Source organism: Musca domestica, unplaced genomic scaffold, assembly GCF_030504385.1.
Source record: "Musca domestica strain aabys unplaced genomic scaffold, Musca_domestica.polishedcontigs.V.1.1 46, whole genome shotgun sequence".
NCBI lineage: Eukaryota > Metazoa > Arthropoda > Insecta > Diptera > Muscidae > Musca > Musca domestica.
The window spans coordinates 1208127-1226317 of record NW_026712336.1 but is presented as its reverse complement, the minus strand read 5'-3'; the positions used below and the strand labels follow the sequence as shown (position 1 = coordinate 1226317).

The window sequence follows — 18191 nt, the reverse complement described above, 5'->3', positions numbered from 1 at the left end:
TCATACCGAAAATAAGGAGGTACCATTATATGGGGGGCTATACCAAAACGTGGACCTACATGGCCCATTTTCAATGCCAAAAGTCCTGCAGACATAATATACATTTAAATAAAATTTTATCAACCTACTTCATTTCGTTCGGAAGCTAGAGTGATTTCCACAGACGGACGGACATCTTGATATGTAGGTGGCGCCCAACAAAACCTGAGAAAGTGTTATCTTATTTCGTAAGATGAAATGAATCCAAAATGTAAGTTCCGCCCATTATTTGCCGCAAATCGAGCATTACAAAAATGAGTTCATTAAATAATGTGTTGATTGTATTTTAACTTTTGGGAAGTTTCCATTATCGAAATATAGATGGCGCCCAAAGTGAGCAGAAATGTATTCCCTTCTTTTCCAAAATGAAAGGAATTCAAACGATGAATGCACATGTCATAAAATATTTAATTACCTATCCATTTCGCGTTTCCTTTGTAAGTGCAAAGAATTTAGGAATTTCCCAAATTTTGATGTAAAGATGGCGCGCCAAATTCCCGCAATTTGGTTATAGATGGCGCCCAACAAATTATGAAAAAGTATTCCCGTCTTTCCAAAGATGACATGAATCTAAAAGTAAAGAGCCGCCACATCGGATCTTGAGGTCGACGGCCTATTTGTGGCAAAAATATCCGTTTTAATGTATGTTGGTAGGCCTTTTCGTTAAGGAAGTTTCCGTAATCGACATATAGATGGCGCCACATGTGGGCAAGAATATGCTCCCTTCTTGCAAGTTGAATGTTTATTTAATGTTAAATTTAAATGGTACATAATATTCAACCATCTATGTTCTACTTTTACCAGTACTCATACTTCTCAATTTGGGAAATTCTCATAATTTGATGTAAAGATGGCGTCCCGCACAAATTAAAACATGTGTTCTTCTCCCATTGCAAATCAATGATCCAAACTTTATCTGATGTTTAACTAGCCGGTCTAGCTACGTCATGTAGCATTTTGTGCTACAGTGGCTCCTCCGTTAGCCAAATTCCCAAAATTGAATGTATAGATGGTGCACGAAAATTGTGAGAATATGTTATCTTCTTCCCCGAAATTAAAGTAATCTTAAAGTGAACGTCCGCAACATCGCGTCATAAGTTCAACGGCAAATCTTTACCAAAAATATTCTCTTCACTGTATGTAGGCAGGACTTTGCGTTAAGAAAGTTTCCACAAACGACATATAGATGGCGCCCAATGTGAGCAAGAATATATTCCCTTCTCTAGCAAGCTGAATGGATTTTAAATGGAAATGCCGTACACTATTCAATCAGCTAGTCTACCTATTTCATATTATCTTTATCAAAACAGAGATTTATTAGAAATCAGGAAATTCCCAGAATTGTATGTATAGATGGCGTCCCACAACAAATTCATGGCATTGTAAGTTAGAGTCTATTTTTTAGTTATTTCCATTTTTTTTTTTTAAAAAGAATTTAGAAGATAAAAATATTTAGACTGGGTTAAAAATTAAAAAAATTTGAATATATTAACATTTAAAGGGTTTTTCCATGATTTTTGTAAAATAACTTGTCAGGCCTTGAACCTTGTGGTATTTACATTCCCTACCACGTTTGGGCGCCAAATTTGCATTTAATAGGAAATTCCCAAAGTTACCAAGTTTTCCTGTCACTTATTTTGTTAGGCCTTGAACCTCATTAAATTTCCTACCAGAACTTCTATGATTCACTCGGTAAAAAATAAAATTCACTAATTACACTGGCCAATGAAATTCAATTTAAAAAAGGGATTCCACGCAATTTGAAAATGTCTATCATAAATAGGCCTCGCTTATCTACAAAAAAAAAAAAAAAAAAAAACAAGCAACAAGAACTTGTCACCTCGAAACAGTAAACCTCATAAAACGGCTGTTATTTCGTAGGTGATATGCAGACTTCTCACTTTCTGTTCGAAATCAAGGGCAAGGGTGGAACGGTTGGGAGGTGAGAAGTAAGCAATCGATTAACTTAAAGATAAGATAAAAATTGAAACGCTTTTTGGTGGTGCTGGAGAAAAAAGCAAAAAATAACGATGTCGAACGAGTTTATTTGTCCAAGTTTAAAACAAAAAAAAAATTGGGACTCAAGAAGTCATCCGCAGAATTTTAGTGAGCCTGCAATTCCATTTTTAATTTTGTTTTAGAAAATTTATTTCGGACCCGTTTCAGAAAAAATATTATTCCCAAACTTCATCATCCATTCCCTTGAATTTTCTCCATTGAACTCACGTATTGCATTATCTAGTGCTTGAGAATTTTCAATATGGTCCGCATTATTATATAGTCTTCATTGCATATTGATAAGGCCAAGTAATGACGTTATTGATGCCTGTGGTATTATTTATGATTCGTTGGGACTCAATGGCAATTTGCGAAACTATCAAAGAAGAAAATAACAAACAAAAACATTGGTTGGAGTGTCATTTCACAACATGAACTCAAAGAAAAATTTCCATACGAATGGAGAGTGAGGGAAATATTTCTGTCAAAAATCTCGTTAAACATAATCCGCCCTATACATACCTTGAGATTTGGTAGAGCTATTAAAAAATACTCAAGAGGATTCTCCTTTAATTTGATGAAGTGTTGTCCATCCAAAAAAAGCCATTAAAGTCTGTGGTTTAGGTTTCCGTCCCCACGTTGGGCGCCATTTCACAAAAGCATTCCAGATGATAGACTGGCAATCGAAATATTTGTCTGATTTTATGTCCAAACCCATATAAAATCCTTCAAATTTCAATATTAATATATTTTTCCCATTTTTTGATCCTTTCTCACGTTGGGCGCCACTTTTTTATTTTAATTTTTAAAAACTAAGACAATGTAGTATTTCATTTCAAACTTTAAAATCGTTCATTATTTAAACAATATAGACCCAAGGCTAGCTTAGGTATATTAAAATGTTGGGTATTAAACATATCATGGGATTCTCTTCCTAAGTTGGGCGCCATTTCACGAACGAAAGAAAATTCGATACAAATAACTTTAATATTTTTGATCACCGTACAATTTAAAATCTTCAAGATATTGAAGAGGGAAAAGAGTTGATGATTGTCTTGGGTTACATTTGATTGAGAAATCTGAGAAGATGCTCACGTTGGGCGCCATTTTGTTATTTTATTTTTTTATTCTTAGTGGAAGCAAACATTTCCATTTATTTCTAATTTTATCCGAAATTAAGAACCCTGAAAATGTGTTAATTGACCACAACAATTACCAACCGAACAATTAGTTCATTATAGAACTCAATAGAATTCGAAGAATAATTAAAGAAGAGAGAACTCGATGAAGAGCTACTTAAAGAGCAGACAGGCATGTCTAATCGTCTCGAGGGCAATACTTCTTAAAGACACTTCAAAAAAAATTGAAAGAGAAGTAAGCCTGATGTGGAAACCAGTTTCAAAACATATCGATCTATGGATTCCAAAATACACACTTCTTCTGCTTCGATAAACTGCCACCTTCATCATGCCAACATAGAAGGCTTGTAATAAGAAGAAGCTGGGAGATGGTAGGCAAGCAACGCTTTGATTACAATTTTTTATTTTATTCAGTTTTTTTTTTCAAAACCAGTTTTTCTTCTAACAATACCAGCAAACACATATTTTCATTGTTAGCCGAGTTGATGTTAACTATTGGAGCATGTCGAACCCATGCTAGTGGTTTAGCTTTACTTCTTCTACAGCTATGCCAATGATGACACAGAACTTTTTTTTTGATAGTTTTCAAAGTTCAACAATTTATTACCCAAAAGCTTTGGTGTGTTATTTAGGAATTGATTCTGCCCTGGCATTACAAAATAATCACACAGCATCTCGAAGTGAAGTGGTAGTGGAGGGGGGAGGATACTTTTAAAATTTCGTCTTGTCAAAAGTTTCGTGTAATGAAGTCATGACAAATGAAGCTGAACCTAAAACAAAAGAAGTTTACCCTGAAAATCAAATTTATTACCAAAAACAACAGCAACAACAACAATGACAACAAAGACCAACAATTTTGTGTGTGGGTTGGTATTGTTACCTGGGCCCTTATCATAAAAAATTCATTGCTGCGAATACAATTCAAAGAACCTTGATATGGATTTTTTTGGTTTCTCAGCAAACGACTAGATTCTAAAAGGGAAGAGGTGGTTTTCGTTTTGAAAATTTCAACAAATAGTTGCAAATCAATAATTTTTATAAATAAAAAAATAAAATATAAATTCTCTTCGATTTGGACGCCATTTCGTTGGTAGAAGCAGATCCTCATATAAATTGAATTCTATTTTTCAGTTACTATCTTTGGCAGTGGAAGGTAGATTTTGTGGCACACAACGGCAAGGATATATCTATCTATGCTTGGGAGAAACGAGTTGTTAATTATGTTGGACGCCACCTATATTTAAAATTAGGAACTAAAAGGGGGAATGTTCATATTTAACGCGAAGCTTATTTCTGTTAAGGAGGGAAAACATTCATAACCGTGTTAAGCGCCACCTATGTGTGACATTCGTATATAGGATAGAACATTCGTATTTCACGTCATCTTTATATAAAAACGAAAAATGTCTGTACGAAAACAAAAAAAAAATAATAATAAAAAAATAATAAATAGTGGCAACCCCCGACAAGGAAAACTCTAAACCAAAAAAAAAAAAAAACTTTAGAATCAGTGATACCTGGTACATGGCTGTCTATTGTTCGAATTATTTTACGTGAAGAGGGAAAGAAAGACTTCATTACTTAAATTTAAGCGCCATCTGTATTTCAAATTACGGAATTTGCAAAAAAAAAAGAAAATCCCTATGAGAAAAAAATTACTCCGGCTATATTTTCAAGCCAGGAAAAATAGTTCTTAAACGCCATCTATATATGAGATTATATGTCTCAAATCTCATAAATAACAAATGATGTAGAAAAAATAATGGGTTCTTCTTACCCATTGATGGCCCTCTATTCCCAGAAACAATTCACATGAAAATAGAAAGGAATACTTTCATACACATATTGGGCGCCATTTTTATACCCTCCACATATTTAGTTCGTCATTCCGTCAAAACGTATAAAGATAGGAAGCTAAAATTTTGCAAATATCAGTCTTTTGTCTGCAGGCAGGTCAAGTTCGGAGATGGGCTATAACGATCCACGATATTGTATAGCCCCCACATATCGGTACCCTCCGATATTGGGTATTTTGATGATTTAAGCGACATTATTCACCGGAATTGTTTCAAATTTGGTATTTGAAGTTCGTAATGGGAACTACAGTCTATGCCAGAAAATTGTTTATGTAGGTCCAGGTCTTCATATAGGCCCCATATATCATTACCTTCCTATATTCGGTATTTTGACGATTTTAGGTACAATATTAACCGAAATTGTTTGGAATTTCGCATTTGAAGTTCCCAATAGGTACTACAGCCTGTGATAGGAAATTGTCTATACAGGTCCAGGTCTTCGTATAGCCCCGATATAACGATACCTCCCTATATTCGGTATTTTGACGTTCTTAGGTACAATATTCGCCGAAATTGTTTAAAATTTTGTATTTGAAGCTCCTAATGGGTACTACAGGCTGTGACAATTATATATGTATAATTGCGTATGTAGGCCCACGTATAGCCTCCATATAAAGGTACCTCCCAATATTCGCTATTTTGATGATTTTAGCGACATTTTTCACCACAGTTGTTTCAAATTTCGTATTTAGAGTTCGTTATGGGAACTACAGCCTATGACAAAAAATTATCTATGCAGGTCCAGATGTTCGTATAGGCCCCATATATCAATACCTTCCTATATTCGGTATTTTGAAGATTTTAGGTACAATATTAACCGAAATTGTTTGGAATTTCGTATTTGAAGTTGCCAATAGGTACTACAGCCTGTGATAGAAGATTGTCAGGTCTTCGTATAGGCCCCATATATCAGTACCTCCCTATATTTGGTATTTTGACGATTTTAGCGACATTATTAATCGGATTTTTTTAAGTTTCGTATTTGAATATTGCAATGGCTTATGACAAATATTGCCTATGCAGGTCCACGTCTTCATGTACACCCCAATATAACGGCTATATTCGGTATTTTCAAGATTTTAACAGAATTTTTAATGGATTTCATTTTTTTTTAATTTCCAAATTCGTTCCAAATGGTGGAGGGTATTAAAGAATTTCAAATTTGTAAGCGTATTCTTTAATATATGAATTATTTAAATTTTGCTTGTATTTATTACCTTTTGGGAAATGGCGCCCAACGTGAGGGGAGAATCCTAAAATATGTCCAATAACAACAACATTTGGGAAAAATTCGTTAACTTACGATATATTTTGTGGAATTGATTAGAAATTAGTGTGGAAAGTGAAATTGCAAATGCTTCTCTCAAATGGCGGCCAACGTGGCGTCTCAGTGGGTTGAAGTGCTGAAAGATTTCGTTGATCAGTTAAAGCCTTAGTTGAACAGGCAGCGTATTTTTCCCCTCAAACCTCCCCTCTTTTCACTGCAATTTGTGAATGAAATATTCTGGTATTCAATTTATTTTGGATCGATTGCAAGTTCATATTTTTTGGAGATTCTACATATTTTTTTACAATTCTTCACAATACCTCCCATCATTTAAATATACTTCCCTTCTAGTCTTCGCATCTCTCGTCACGCCCGGCAACATCGTGACGTTTTTTTTTCTTTATTTTCCTAAAACAATATTTTATTTTTTTTGCATTTTTATACAAAATATTAATTTTTCTTTGTCTCTCTCTCCTTACCTCTTTTCTCATTTCAGGTAAATAATTGAAATTCCAACACATTATCGATACAAAACTCCTATGCCTGTTTAGTATTCATTTTGTCATTCCCGTCAGGTAAGTCATCGATGGCAAATAATTGTCAATATTCTCCCTCTCTCCCCCCATCCTCTGTAGATTTAGCAACAAAGTAATTTAACAATTTCCTTCCAACCTCCTCTTCGCTCTCTAGCCACCCTCCACAAAAAGATAATCACTGGACCATGACTCTGCCAGCCAGCCAGCCTATTGAAATTCTATTTCATTGGATTGAAATTTGTCACGCTTTTCCAGCTGCCATCTGTCGTTGGGGATTTTATTTTTACCTCATTTGAAAGATTTACTGAAAAAAATATTTTCATTTTCAAATATAAAAGGCTGTGCAAGTGAGGTTGAGGGACGATGGTGGTGTCGCCATATGGCACAGGTGTTTCGTTGGAATGTAGCCCCTCCAAACTCCGCCCTCTCCCCTCAATGTGACATATCTATTTATGGTTTTTGCCATTTATAAATCTAATCCAAATTTAATAAAAGTTTAGGGGAAATGGAGAGGGGAGGTGGTAAATGTTTTGGGGAAGCTGAACATTTGGATTTATATGAGTCTGTTTGGGCAATAGCCAAGAAATCTAGTAGCACGTGCTGGGCTTTTAAATTTTAATTCAAATTTATAAATTTGGGATTGTATTTCCGGAAGGGGGAAATGTGCAGGGATGCATAGTTTCAATGGGGACCTATGCGAGATAAAAAGGTTTTGACGTCGACGAAAGAATTTTGTAAACAACCAGAATTGAATCCAGAGAGGGATTCTTCACATGAACTCCCTGAAAGAACTCTGTGGAGTCTCTTTAAACGAACTTAAAAGTCACTCTAAAAAAACTCTCTAATGAGGTTCCCAACGACTTTAAATGAGCCTATATAGGGACCCTCCAAAGGAACAATCTATATACTCCCTAAACATACTTTCTAAATATGTCTTTCACAATTTCTAAATGGACTCTCAAAATACTCCCTAAAGGGGCCCTTAGGGGACTCTCTAAATACTATCGAGTGACTCTATAAAGGGACTTTCCAAGGAAACCCTGAAGGACCTCTATAGACACGCTCTAATTGGACCTTCGAAGAGACTCTATGAAGGGACTCCTGAAAGGGACTCTCAAAAGACTCGCAAAAGGAATTATATAAAAACTTTCTCCAGAGATTAATCTACGGAGACTATTCGGGTTCCCGAGTGACTCTATAAAGTGACTGTCTTGAGACCCCTCAAAGGGCTTCTATAAGCACCCTCTAAATTTACTTTTTATAGATTCTCGAAAGAGACTCTCTAGAGACCTTATAAAGGTACTTCCAAAAGATATATCCTCTATACACCCTTCATACTCTCTAATATAATTCTCAAAATTCTCCCGAAAGGGTCTTTATAGAGATTCTCTGAAGGCAAAATTTTTGGACTCTCCTGAGATTCCTTAAAGAGACTTTCTAAATACTATCGAGAAACTGTATAAAGGGACTTTTAAACGACTCCCCAAAAGGCCTTTTAAACACCCAGTAAATGGACTATTTATTGACACCCGAGAGGAACTCTCTAGAAAATTTTTGCAAGGGACTTCTGAAACGCTCTCTCAAAAGACTCCCAAGGAGAATCTAAAAATGCATCCCCAAGTAACTCACTCTCAAGAAACTATCAATAGAATCCAATGACGCTATTGGGACTCTTTAATGACATCTCTCCAGTGAATACTCTCGTGTGACTTTAAAAAGACTTCCAAAAGAAATTTCTAAAGATACCCTTTTTAGATATTCTCGAAAGATACTGTCTTCAGACCCAATTAAGGGACTCTCAAAAGACACCCAAAAGCAATCTAAAAAAACTCTCAAGGAATTTTATAAAAACACTCCAATGCACAAAGGACTATTGGTAGAATCTATAGAGACTATTAGGACTCTTTAGAGCGGCTCTCTAGGGACTACCTAATTGCAATCTGAAAAGACCCCAAAGGGGGCCATCTATAGACCATATCAAGAGGTTTTTTAAATACTGTCTAGACTTTTCTAAAGGGGCTGTGGAAAGGCATCATAAAGTGGTTCTCTTAAAATGAGACTATAGAGACTCTCCGAAGGGTAAATTTAAAGTCTCCCTAAAGAAACTCTATACAGACTCTCTGAAAGACTCCCTGAAAAAACATTCTCAAAAGAATCTTTGAAGAGACCATATAAACTCTCTCAAGGAACTGTCTAGGGACTTGCCAGAGATGTTCTCTAAATACTCCATAGATACTCTCTAAAGAGACTATTTAAAGCAGCGCCGTAAAGAGATGTTTGTTTTCCCAATTTTATTATTCTCTGCTAACTTTGTTTTTTAATGGTTCCGATTGTGAGTGTGGTGATGATTAAGAGCATTAATGGCGCGCGTGCCCGTTTCGGCCTGATCCTTCTTTAAAGGAACTCTCAAAAGTCTATTTATAGTCTATCTATAGGGACTTCATAGAAATTCTTTAAAGAAACTGTTTAGACACTCTCTAAAGAACTCCTTCGAGACTTTCTTAAGTGATTCTGCAGAGACACTATTCAGAGATTTTTACCATTCTCTAAAGATATCTTGCTTGTTTTCAAGACTTGAGGGTCGTAGTTTAGAACGCAGCTAAGAAATTGTCTCCTTCAGGGTTAAAATATAAGCTATTTAGTCCCGCTTTTTCTCTCTCTCCCAGGTTGAAGAATTTCAAAGGCCCAACATGTTCTTATAGAACGACAGAAGTCCTTTTTTGTAAAAAAAAAACCCAAAGGCCTCCCTGCAGTAGTGGCGAAGGTCTTCCTATGGAAGAATATAAGGACTTCCAATAGAAAAATTGAATGCCTCTCTCTCTGGGTCAGGAATTGAAAACAATTTCAAGGATCTGGCTTTCTTTCTCCTCTTCCCTTCTCTTCTTTCCTTTCCTTCCCTTCCCTTCCCTTCTCTTCTTTCCTTCCTTTCCAGCTGTCCCTATCTCTACCCGCTAAACAATCCCCAAGAAAGTTTCTAAAGGAATTCTTTGTAGACATTCTTCAGAGATTTTTAACATTTCCATAGATTTGATGCCTGGGTCACAGAATTAAGGTTCGTGGTTCCGAATGCGCCTGTTCAGTCTTCCAGGGTTTAACATTTGAAGTATATGACTCTCAGACCTTCAAGAGAAAAAATTGAATGAAAATTTTCAATCTGGTGGCTTAGATTTCGATGTCATCTTATTGAAGAACCTAAGGTATTTTTTCTAAAGAAAATCACAAGATCTTCTGATAGTAGAAGAGATCTTCCTGAAAACGAGTAGAAGGTCTCCCTGTGAAAGAAAAGGGGGTCCCACAAGGAATCGCAAAGGGTTCTCTCCCTCGTTCTTCCCCTTCCTCTCATCTACCTACCCACCCACTCTCTTGCTCCCTCTGGTGTTAAGCTTTGCATCTTGTGGCTTTCATAGAAGAATTTTCCTACAAAAAGTATTGATTCTCGCAATATTTCTCTATAACTGGACTGAAAGCCAGCTGTCTCAGCGGTCCCTATATTGCCAGGCATGCGACTTACTTGCCCCAGAAACCCATCATGGATGAAATCATTTCTAGATAGCTCTCGAAATTGATTGAAATGATTTCATTCATAATTTTCCAACTAACTTCACATTCCCCCAATCTCCGTCTCCTCTCCGCCAATCTTCATCTTCAAAAATCATCTTAAACTGCCATTCTGTTCTCCATCATCTTTAATGTTTTTTCACTTACAAATTTTCCATTTTCATTTTTTCATGTTTGATTTTTTGTTTTTTTTTTTTTTTTTGGGTCATCCACCCATCAAGCCATCCACTCAATCCATTATTTTTTCTTTCTTTTTTTGCTCTGTGTTCCGCAAAATAATGTTTACAATTTTCAAAACTGCACTACTACAAAAATGAGGAAAACATGAAAACAAAATCGGGTAAAACAATCAACAAAGTTCAATGATCTGTGGGTGCAGAACATTTTGCTTTGAATAATAATAAAGAGCTCAACTTTGCGTTGTAATTGTTGTAACGAAAAACGAAAACAACAACAAAAATAAAAATAAACACAAAATGTGTATTTGTTGTTGCTGTTGTTGGCATGGAATTGGGTTACATTTGTAACGCCCCAATGATAGAGAATACAATTAATTTCATTTAGATTTTTTTTTATTTTTTGAAATCTAAGATTGAGGCAAGGGAGACTTTATAGAGAAGATTGGAAGATTTTATTTTCGATGGCAAATGGTGTTCCTTTGGAGGGCCAAAAGGTCTTTTTTTTTGAAGAAGAACCGAACTTTTACCTATAGAAGACTAATTGAAGTCCATGTCTTTTTTCTCCTTGAAACAGGGAATATTTTCTTCCAGTGGCTCTCTCAATTTTTTTTCAAATTTTCTTCCCTTTCTGCACTCAGATTCTGGCCTGCATTCATTTCAAATAACCAAAGAAAAAAATAGTCCAGCCATGATAGCAATGCCCAAAAATAGCCAATGAACTCTCCATTTAATTTGAATTTCTGGCTTTGGACCATAAACGTACACGTACACGCACGTACTCCGTGTCAGCAGCCGAACTGCCTGCCTCCCGATCCCCAATTTTTTGCAAAATGTTATTTTCAAAGTAGAAATGCGTGAAATAATTTTCGCTTTTTTCGCAAACAATAATTTATTACAGAAAACAGCTTGAAGTCCGACAGGGAGATGAAATATTTTGAAAAATTCGGAAAAAAATAAAACCTAAAAATCTTTCGTTAAAACAGCAGTTGGTTTCCCGCTTCCCCAGTGAGAATGTTCAATATACCGAGAGCAGAAATACTGAAAATTTTAAAAATTTAGCAATTTTTTAAGTTTTAAATTTTAGAAATCTTTTAGGTCTGTGGGAAAATAGCCCTGAAAAATCGTCCACTCCTTATCCTTATTTTGAAATCAAAATATTTTCCATTCACTGCTCAAAGTTAATGAACTTGTTCGTTTGTTGTTATTGCTGCGGGTTTGTTATCCACCCCCATTTCCTCAGATGGGCCGAAAATCGTTCATGCCAACCACATAGTCAACCCTCAGCCATAGGCTCAGGCCAAGCCACTGTGGCACCTGTACCGAAACTTTAATGAACATCAGATGGCATAAATTCACGTAGGAAAAAAAAACCATATTCGAAACACAGACACACACAGGTGGAAAAATAGGGATGCCATGTAAGGAAATAATGGGGATTTTTTATATTTATCTAGGACTTTTAGAGAAGACCTCCAGGTGTTCTAAAGAAGACCGCCAAATATTCTAGAGAAGACTACCAGGTCTTCTAGAGAAGACCTACAGGTCTTCAAGAAAATATCAAGAAGTCTTCTAGACCACCTGTAGGTTTTCTAAAGAATATCACAAGGTCTTTTGTTAGAGAGAACCATCAGGTCTTCTAGAGAATACCACTAGGTATTCTAGAGAAGACCTACAGATATTCTAGAGAAGACCAACAGGTATTCTAGAAGAAGACTAACAGATCTTCTAGAAAACAATCACCCGGTCTTCTAGAAGAAGACCACCAGGTCTTCCAGAAGAAGACCACCAGGTCTTCTAGAAGAAGACCACCTGTAGGTCTTCCAGAGAAGACCACCTGTAGGTCTTCTAGAGAAGACCACCTGTAGGTCTTCTAGAGAAGACCACCTGTAGGTCTTCTAGAGAAGACCACCTGTAGGTCTTCTAGGGAAGACCACCCGTAGGTCTTCTAGGGAAGACCACCCGTAGGTCTTCTAGGGAAGACCACCCGTCGGTCTTCTAGGGAAGGCCACCCGTAGGTCTTCTAGGGAAGGCCACCTGTAGGTATTCTAGGGAAGGCCACCTGTAGGTATTCTAGAGAAGACCACCTGCAGGTCTTCTAGAGAAGACCACCCATAGGTCTTCTAGAGAAGACCACCCATAGGTCTTCTAGAGAAGACCACCAGCTCTTCTAGAAGAAGACCACCAGCTCTTCTAGAAGAAGACCTCCAGCTCTTCTAGAAGACCTCAAAGTCCTCTAGAGAAGACCTCAAAGTCTTCTAGAGAGGACTACAAAGTCTTCTAGAGAGGACTCCAAAGTCTTCTAAAGAGGATTCCAAAGTTTTCTAGAGAAGACCTCAAAGTCTTCTAGAGGATACCTCGGGCTCTTCTAGAGAAGTCCTTCCTCTCTTCTAGGGAAGGCTTCTGCTGTTCTAGGGAAGACCTTATGCTCTTCTAGGGAAGACCTCCTAGTTTTCTAAAGAAGAAGAACTTTTCTTGCCCCGACATCTCTAACTAAAAACCTCCACAACTTAAACCTGGACAGCGACCGAAAACAAGCCTGGTTATGGTTACCATAAAAGTGCTTTTTTGTCGTTGCTGTTAGTTTGTGGTGTGTGCACAGCGTAGCGTACCGATTGTGGTACCGCCGCTCCACACACACACACGCACACACATGACCGAACGAATGCTTTTGATGTGTACTTCGATATGCCGATTATGGACTTAGCCAAAGTCTACGTCGTGGTGATGCCACCACCATGTCCCTCTATCCATACCCATTCCACCGGCTTTAAGTAGTCGGCTACCTAATCGTAACCATAGAATCAAACGTTCAATAAACACTCAAGCATGCAGTAGCAAGCCTACCCCCCACCTCTCCAACTTCCCAACCCTCCACCTCCTCCCCCTCTTCAAAAGTTTTACAAACTTCTAGTTTAAAAAACGACAATAACAACAACAGCAGCAACATAAAAACTTGTTGGCATTATTAAAATGCCTAAGTTGCATGCACCGTGCAAAGCAACTCCCGCTCCCTACCTCCTTCACTCTCTGGCGAATGCACTGAACAAACAATGAACGAACGCATCGTGGCCACGTTGCGTTGCGTACACACACACACCGTGTATGACGACGTTGTGGTCAATTTATGTGTTTGTTCTCTCCAATGGCGGACGGACGGACAGCCGCTTCACCATTGCCACATAATGAGAAGTTGGAAACAGTTGCGGGTCGTGCTGGTGGCTATGATGGCGTTGGCGTTATTGGGGTCTAGCCCGCTTACTTTGAATGGAGGTTTTGTAAATATTTTCTAATGTTCGGTGCGTGACTTGGATTTACCACAAATGGTCGAATGATTTAAGCCAACATTTTTACTTCTAACCACCACCACCAACACCAGCGCCATTGGTAAAAGCCATAGCCATTGTTAGTTAACTGGCTTTTAAAAATTCATAAATGGAGTTGGTTTTGTTGTTTTTTTTTTTTTGATAAAATGTGGTAATGTAACTGTTTACTGGGAGGAGGAGAAAAGGGTGGATGGAAGGGAGGAGGAATGTAAAATTTACATTTTATTAATTGCAGGGGAAAAGATGGGGTCTGGGGACGTTTTGGTATTCTGTATGACGTAGAAGAATATCTTCTGTCATTCAGTTCTTTGCCTGCAGCTCTTCTATTAGTAGGACTTCGGTTCTTCTATACAGGGTGAGATAAAAAATGACTGCAACAAAGTCAAACGCCATAAATTTTACATTTTTTCAAATTTTACTAAAAGAAAGCAAAAATGTCCGAATTGGCATCAACTTTTAGAATAAGTTTAGATTTGTTCGAATAGGTCACTTTTGGCACGAATTATGACCTTCAAACGGACAATAAAACCGTCAAACGTTGCCCGAATGTTGCTCTGCGGTATTTTAGCCCATTTTTAGTGACAACCTTGCTTTCCAAAATACTCCAGATACAAAAGTCCAACGGATTGGTATCCAGAGATTCTGGTGGCCATTGTGCGCTGGAAATGAAGCGACGAACCTCATTTTGTAACCATTCTTGGGTGGCGCGTGCTGAGTCCTGTTGGAATATCCAAGGTCTGCGACCAAAATGTTTTCGTGCCCAAGGCTTTAATACAGCCTCCAGAATACTTTCGCGATAATATTCGGCATTTATACGAGCGGAGAGCGACCATCGGTTGTTATGGTGGCCCACACCATAGCCGGCGCTTGAGTTCTGGTGGCCAACCGAAGGTTGTTTGTTTTCAAACTGCTGGACAAGGAATGTTTTCTCATCGGAGAAACCCAAATTCGACAGTTCACCACTTTCGGCCAAGCGAAAGCACTTTTGAGTCTATTTTCTTTCCGTTGCGGTGTAAGTTCTTTCACTCTTTGGAGTTTCAATGGCTTTACCCCGAGCTCATTTTTGAATATTTGCCAAATGGAATATTGCGATATATTCAGCTCACGAGCAATTTTTCGACCACTGTGACGTGGGTTTCGATCAAGTCGCTTCTTTACTTTTCGAACCATTTCTGCTGATGTTGCTGTTTTTCCGTCCAAGGACTTTGACTCTTCTGCTATAAGAAGGCCTTTGGTTCTTTTTCTATTAGTAGAACAGAGAAGTCCTTTGGGTCTTCTCCGATAAGAAGGTCTTTGGCTTTTAAGGAGGACTTTAGGTCTTCTATAAAGAGACTTTCCCCTCTTCTATATAAAATGCCTTTGGCTCTTTTTCTATAAGAAGGTCCCCGGTTCTTCTTTTGTAAGAAGCCCTTTATGGCTTCTCCTATAAGAAAGTCCTTGGCTCTTAAGGAAGACTTCGGGTCATCTTTTAAGAGACCTTCCTCTCTTCTATAAGAAGGCCTTTGGATCTTCTTCTATAAGAAGGCCTCCGGATTTTCTTCTATAAGTAGAACTAAGATGGCCTTTAGGTCTTCTCCTAAAAGAAGGACTTTTGCTTTTAAGGAGGACTTCAGGTCTTCTATAAGAAGACCTTTGGCTCTTCTTCTATAAGAAGACCTTTGGCTCTTCTTCTATAAGAAGGTCTTTGGCTCTTCTTCTATAAGAAGGCCTTTGGCTCTTCTTCTATAAGAAGGCCTTTATGCCTTCTCCTATAAGAAAGTCTTTGGCCCTTAAGGAAGACTTCTGGTCTTTGTATAAAGAGACCTTCCCCTTTTCTATAAGAAGGCTTTTGGCTCTTCTCCTATAGGTAGGACTTTGGATCTTCTTCTATAAGAAGGCTTTTATGCCTTCTCCTGTCTTTGGCCCTTAAGGAAGACTTCAGGTCTTTATATAAAGAGATCTTCCCCTTTTCTATAAGAAGGCTTTTGGCTCTTCTCCTATAAGTAGGACTTTGGCTCTTCAGGTATTCTATAATAAGATCTTCCCCTCTTTTATAAGAAGGCATTCGACTCTTCTTCCATATGGAGACCTTTGACTCTTCTTCTATACGATGACCTTTAGGTCTTTGGCTCTTCTTCTATGTGTAGGACCTCTTATTCCATGGTTAGGCCTTTGCCTCCTCTTCCGTATGAAGTCCTCTTATTTTAAAAGAAGGCCTTTGCCTCCTCTTCCATAAGAAGACCTTTGTCTCTCTTCTATGAAAAGGTCTTCGGTTCTTCTTCTAAAAGAAGACCTTTGGCTCTTCAGGTATTCTATAAAGAGACCTTCCCCTCTTCTATAAGAAGTCCTTCGGTTCTTCTTCCATATGAAGACCTTTGCCTCTTCTCTTCTCCTATAAAAAGGTCTTTCGCCCTATAAAGAGACCTTCTCTTCTTCTAAAAGAAGGCCTTCGGTACTTCTTCTATAAGAAGGCCTTCGGTTCTGCTTCCATATGAAGACCTTTGCCTCTTCTCTCCTCCTATAAAAAGGTCTTTGGCTCTATAAAGAGACCTTCTCTTCTTCTTTAAAAATAAGGCCTTCGGTACTTCTTCTATAAGATGGCCTTTATATATATTTTCCGATAAGAAAGTCTCTTCTTTCATGGTAGGGCTTTTGTCTTCTCCTCCATAAGAAGTCCTCCATTTTTAAAAGGATGGCCTTTGGCTCAGCTTCTATAAGAAGGAATTGAGCTCTTCTTTTATAAAAAAGCCCTTGGTCCTTCTTCTATAGGAAGGCCTACTGCCTCTTTATTAAGAAACCTATCGGTTATATAAGAAGTCCTTCGACTCTCCCATGTGTAGTAAAATTGGTGAACCCAAAAATGACCCAATCTGCCCCTGCATTGCCATCTGTGTCAACCCGAAATGTCATTGACGTCAAATGAAAAATCGGGAAAATGAAAATCAAGTAAAAAAACCGGGAAAAAAATAAAAACTACGCATCAAAACGATTCAAAGCCCGGCCATTCATACGTCCATCCATCCATCCACCTATCCAACATAAACAATGAAAATTGGGAAATTATTGTTGAAATGAGAAAAAAGAAAACAAAAACAACTACAGAACAGATGACAACACACCTCATTGCATTGATAAATACGAGAAAACAGATGATGATTTGGGTGGGGGGACAGTCAGTCAGGCAACTTGTCGAAGAGGCAGACAGCCAGCCAGCTAGCCGGACAGTCAGTCAGTCAAATTATGTGCGTGTGCACTTTTAATAAACAAAGTTTGTCATGCACAACGTCGTCGCCGTCGTCAACACATTAGAATAGTGGAAAAATGTAAAAGCCAAAACCAGGGGCCAACGAGGTGTAAGGAAGGGGGGGGGGGGGGAATGTGGATCCACAGAGAAATGAAAAAAACTGAATTAAACAGTTTATTTTTTTCTCACTGTTGCACGATTTTGTTCAATGTAAAAGTGCATTGAACGATGAGCAGCCGCAGCATTGTCGCAATTGAGGAGACGATAGACGACAATTGCTGCTTACGCACTAAAAATGCAAAGAACAGGAGGAGGAGGGGGAGCAGGAGGAGGAGAGAGTGAGGTGGGGAGTTGTATATAGACGCATGGTTGCTTTGGACATATTGGGGTACATGCAACATGACCCAAATTCCTCATTTTGTCGTTTAGAGGAACTTTAGTTTTCTTTTTTTTTCAATTTTGTAAAAATACAAAAAAAAAACAACAACAACAAATGCCAAGTTTTTTTTTTGTTTGTGGGTCGCATTGAAAAAAAAAAAAATAATCTGAAATTGTCGACAAATTTGTTACAAATTACTCATCAGATATTTGAGTGTGTTCGGCGAGAGAGAGAGAGATGGAGGAGATTTTGAAAATATTCAACAACAAAAATTTCGAAAAATATTTTTTTTTTCAATTTTTTTTTAATAATTTATTTTATTTCTATTTTCAGGTAAATACTATCCTATTTCAAATACCGACTAAACTATGTGAGTAAATTGTTAATTATAAGGTTACGAAAAGTAAAAATTGGTACTTTTTATGGTACCGTTAATACTGAGGGATTGGGAGGTGCTAGACCCGTGAATTTTAATGAAGAAGACCTCGAAGCTTTTTTATGAAGAAGACCTCGAAGCTTTTTTATGAAGAAGACCTCGAAGCTCTTTTATGAAGAAGACCTCGAATCTCTTCTATGAAGAAGACCTCGAAACTCTTCTATGAAGAAGATCTCGAAACTTCTCTATGAAGAAGACCCCGTTAATATTGAGAGATTGAGAGGTGCTAGACCCGCGAATTTTTATGAAGAAGACCTT

General features: G+C 37.6%; 1 protein-coding gene across 8 annotated transcripts in view; it reads left to right on the top strand.

The window, feature by feature from the left end:
* The window catches only part of LOC101892444 (protein 4.1 homolog), a 121446-nt gene that overhangs the window by 13824 nt on the left and 89431 nt on the right, over positions 1-18191 (top strand). The window contains exon 2 of one of the 8 annotated variants that reach the window (XM_059127624.1): positions 6796-6874. The exons of the other annotated variants lie outside the window; for them this stretch is intronic. The gene's annotated coding sequence lies outside the window, so the exon portion shown is untranslated. The remainder of the gene's footprint in view (positions 1-6795; positions 6875-18191) is intronic. 8 annotated transcript variants of the gene reach the window in all.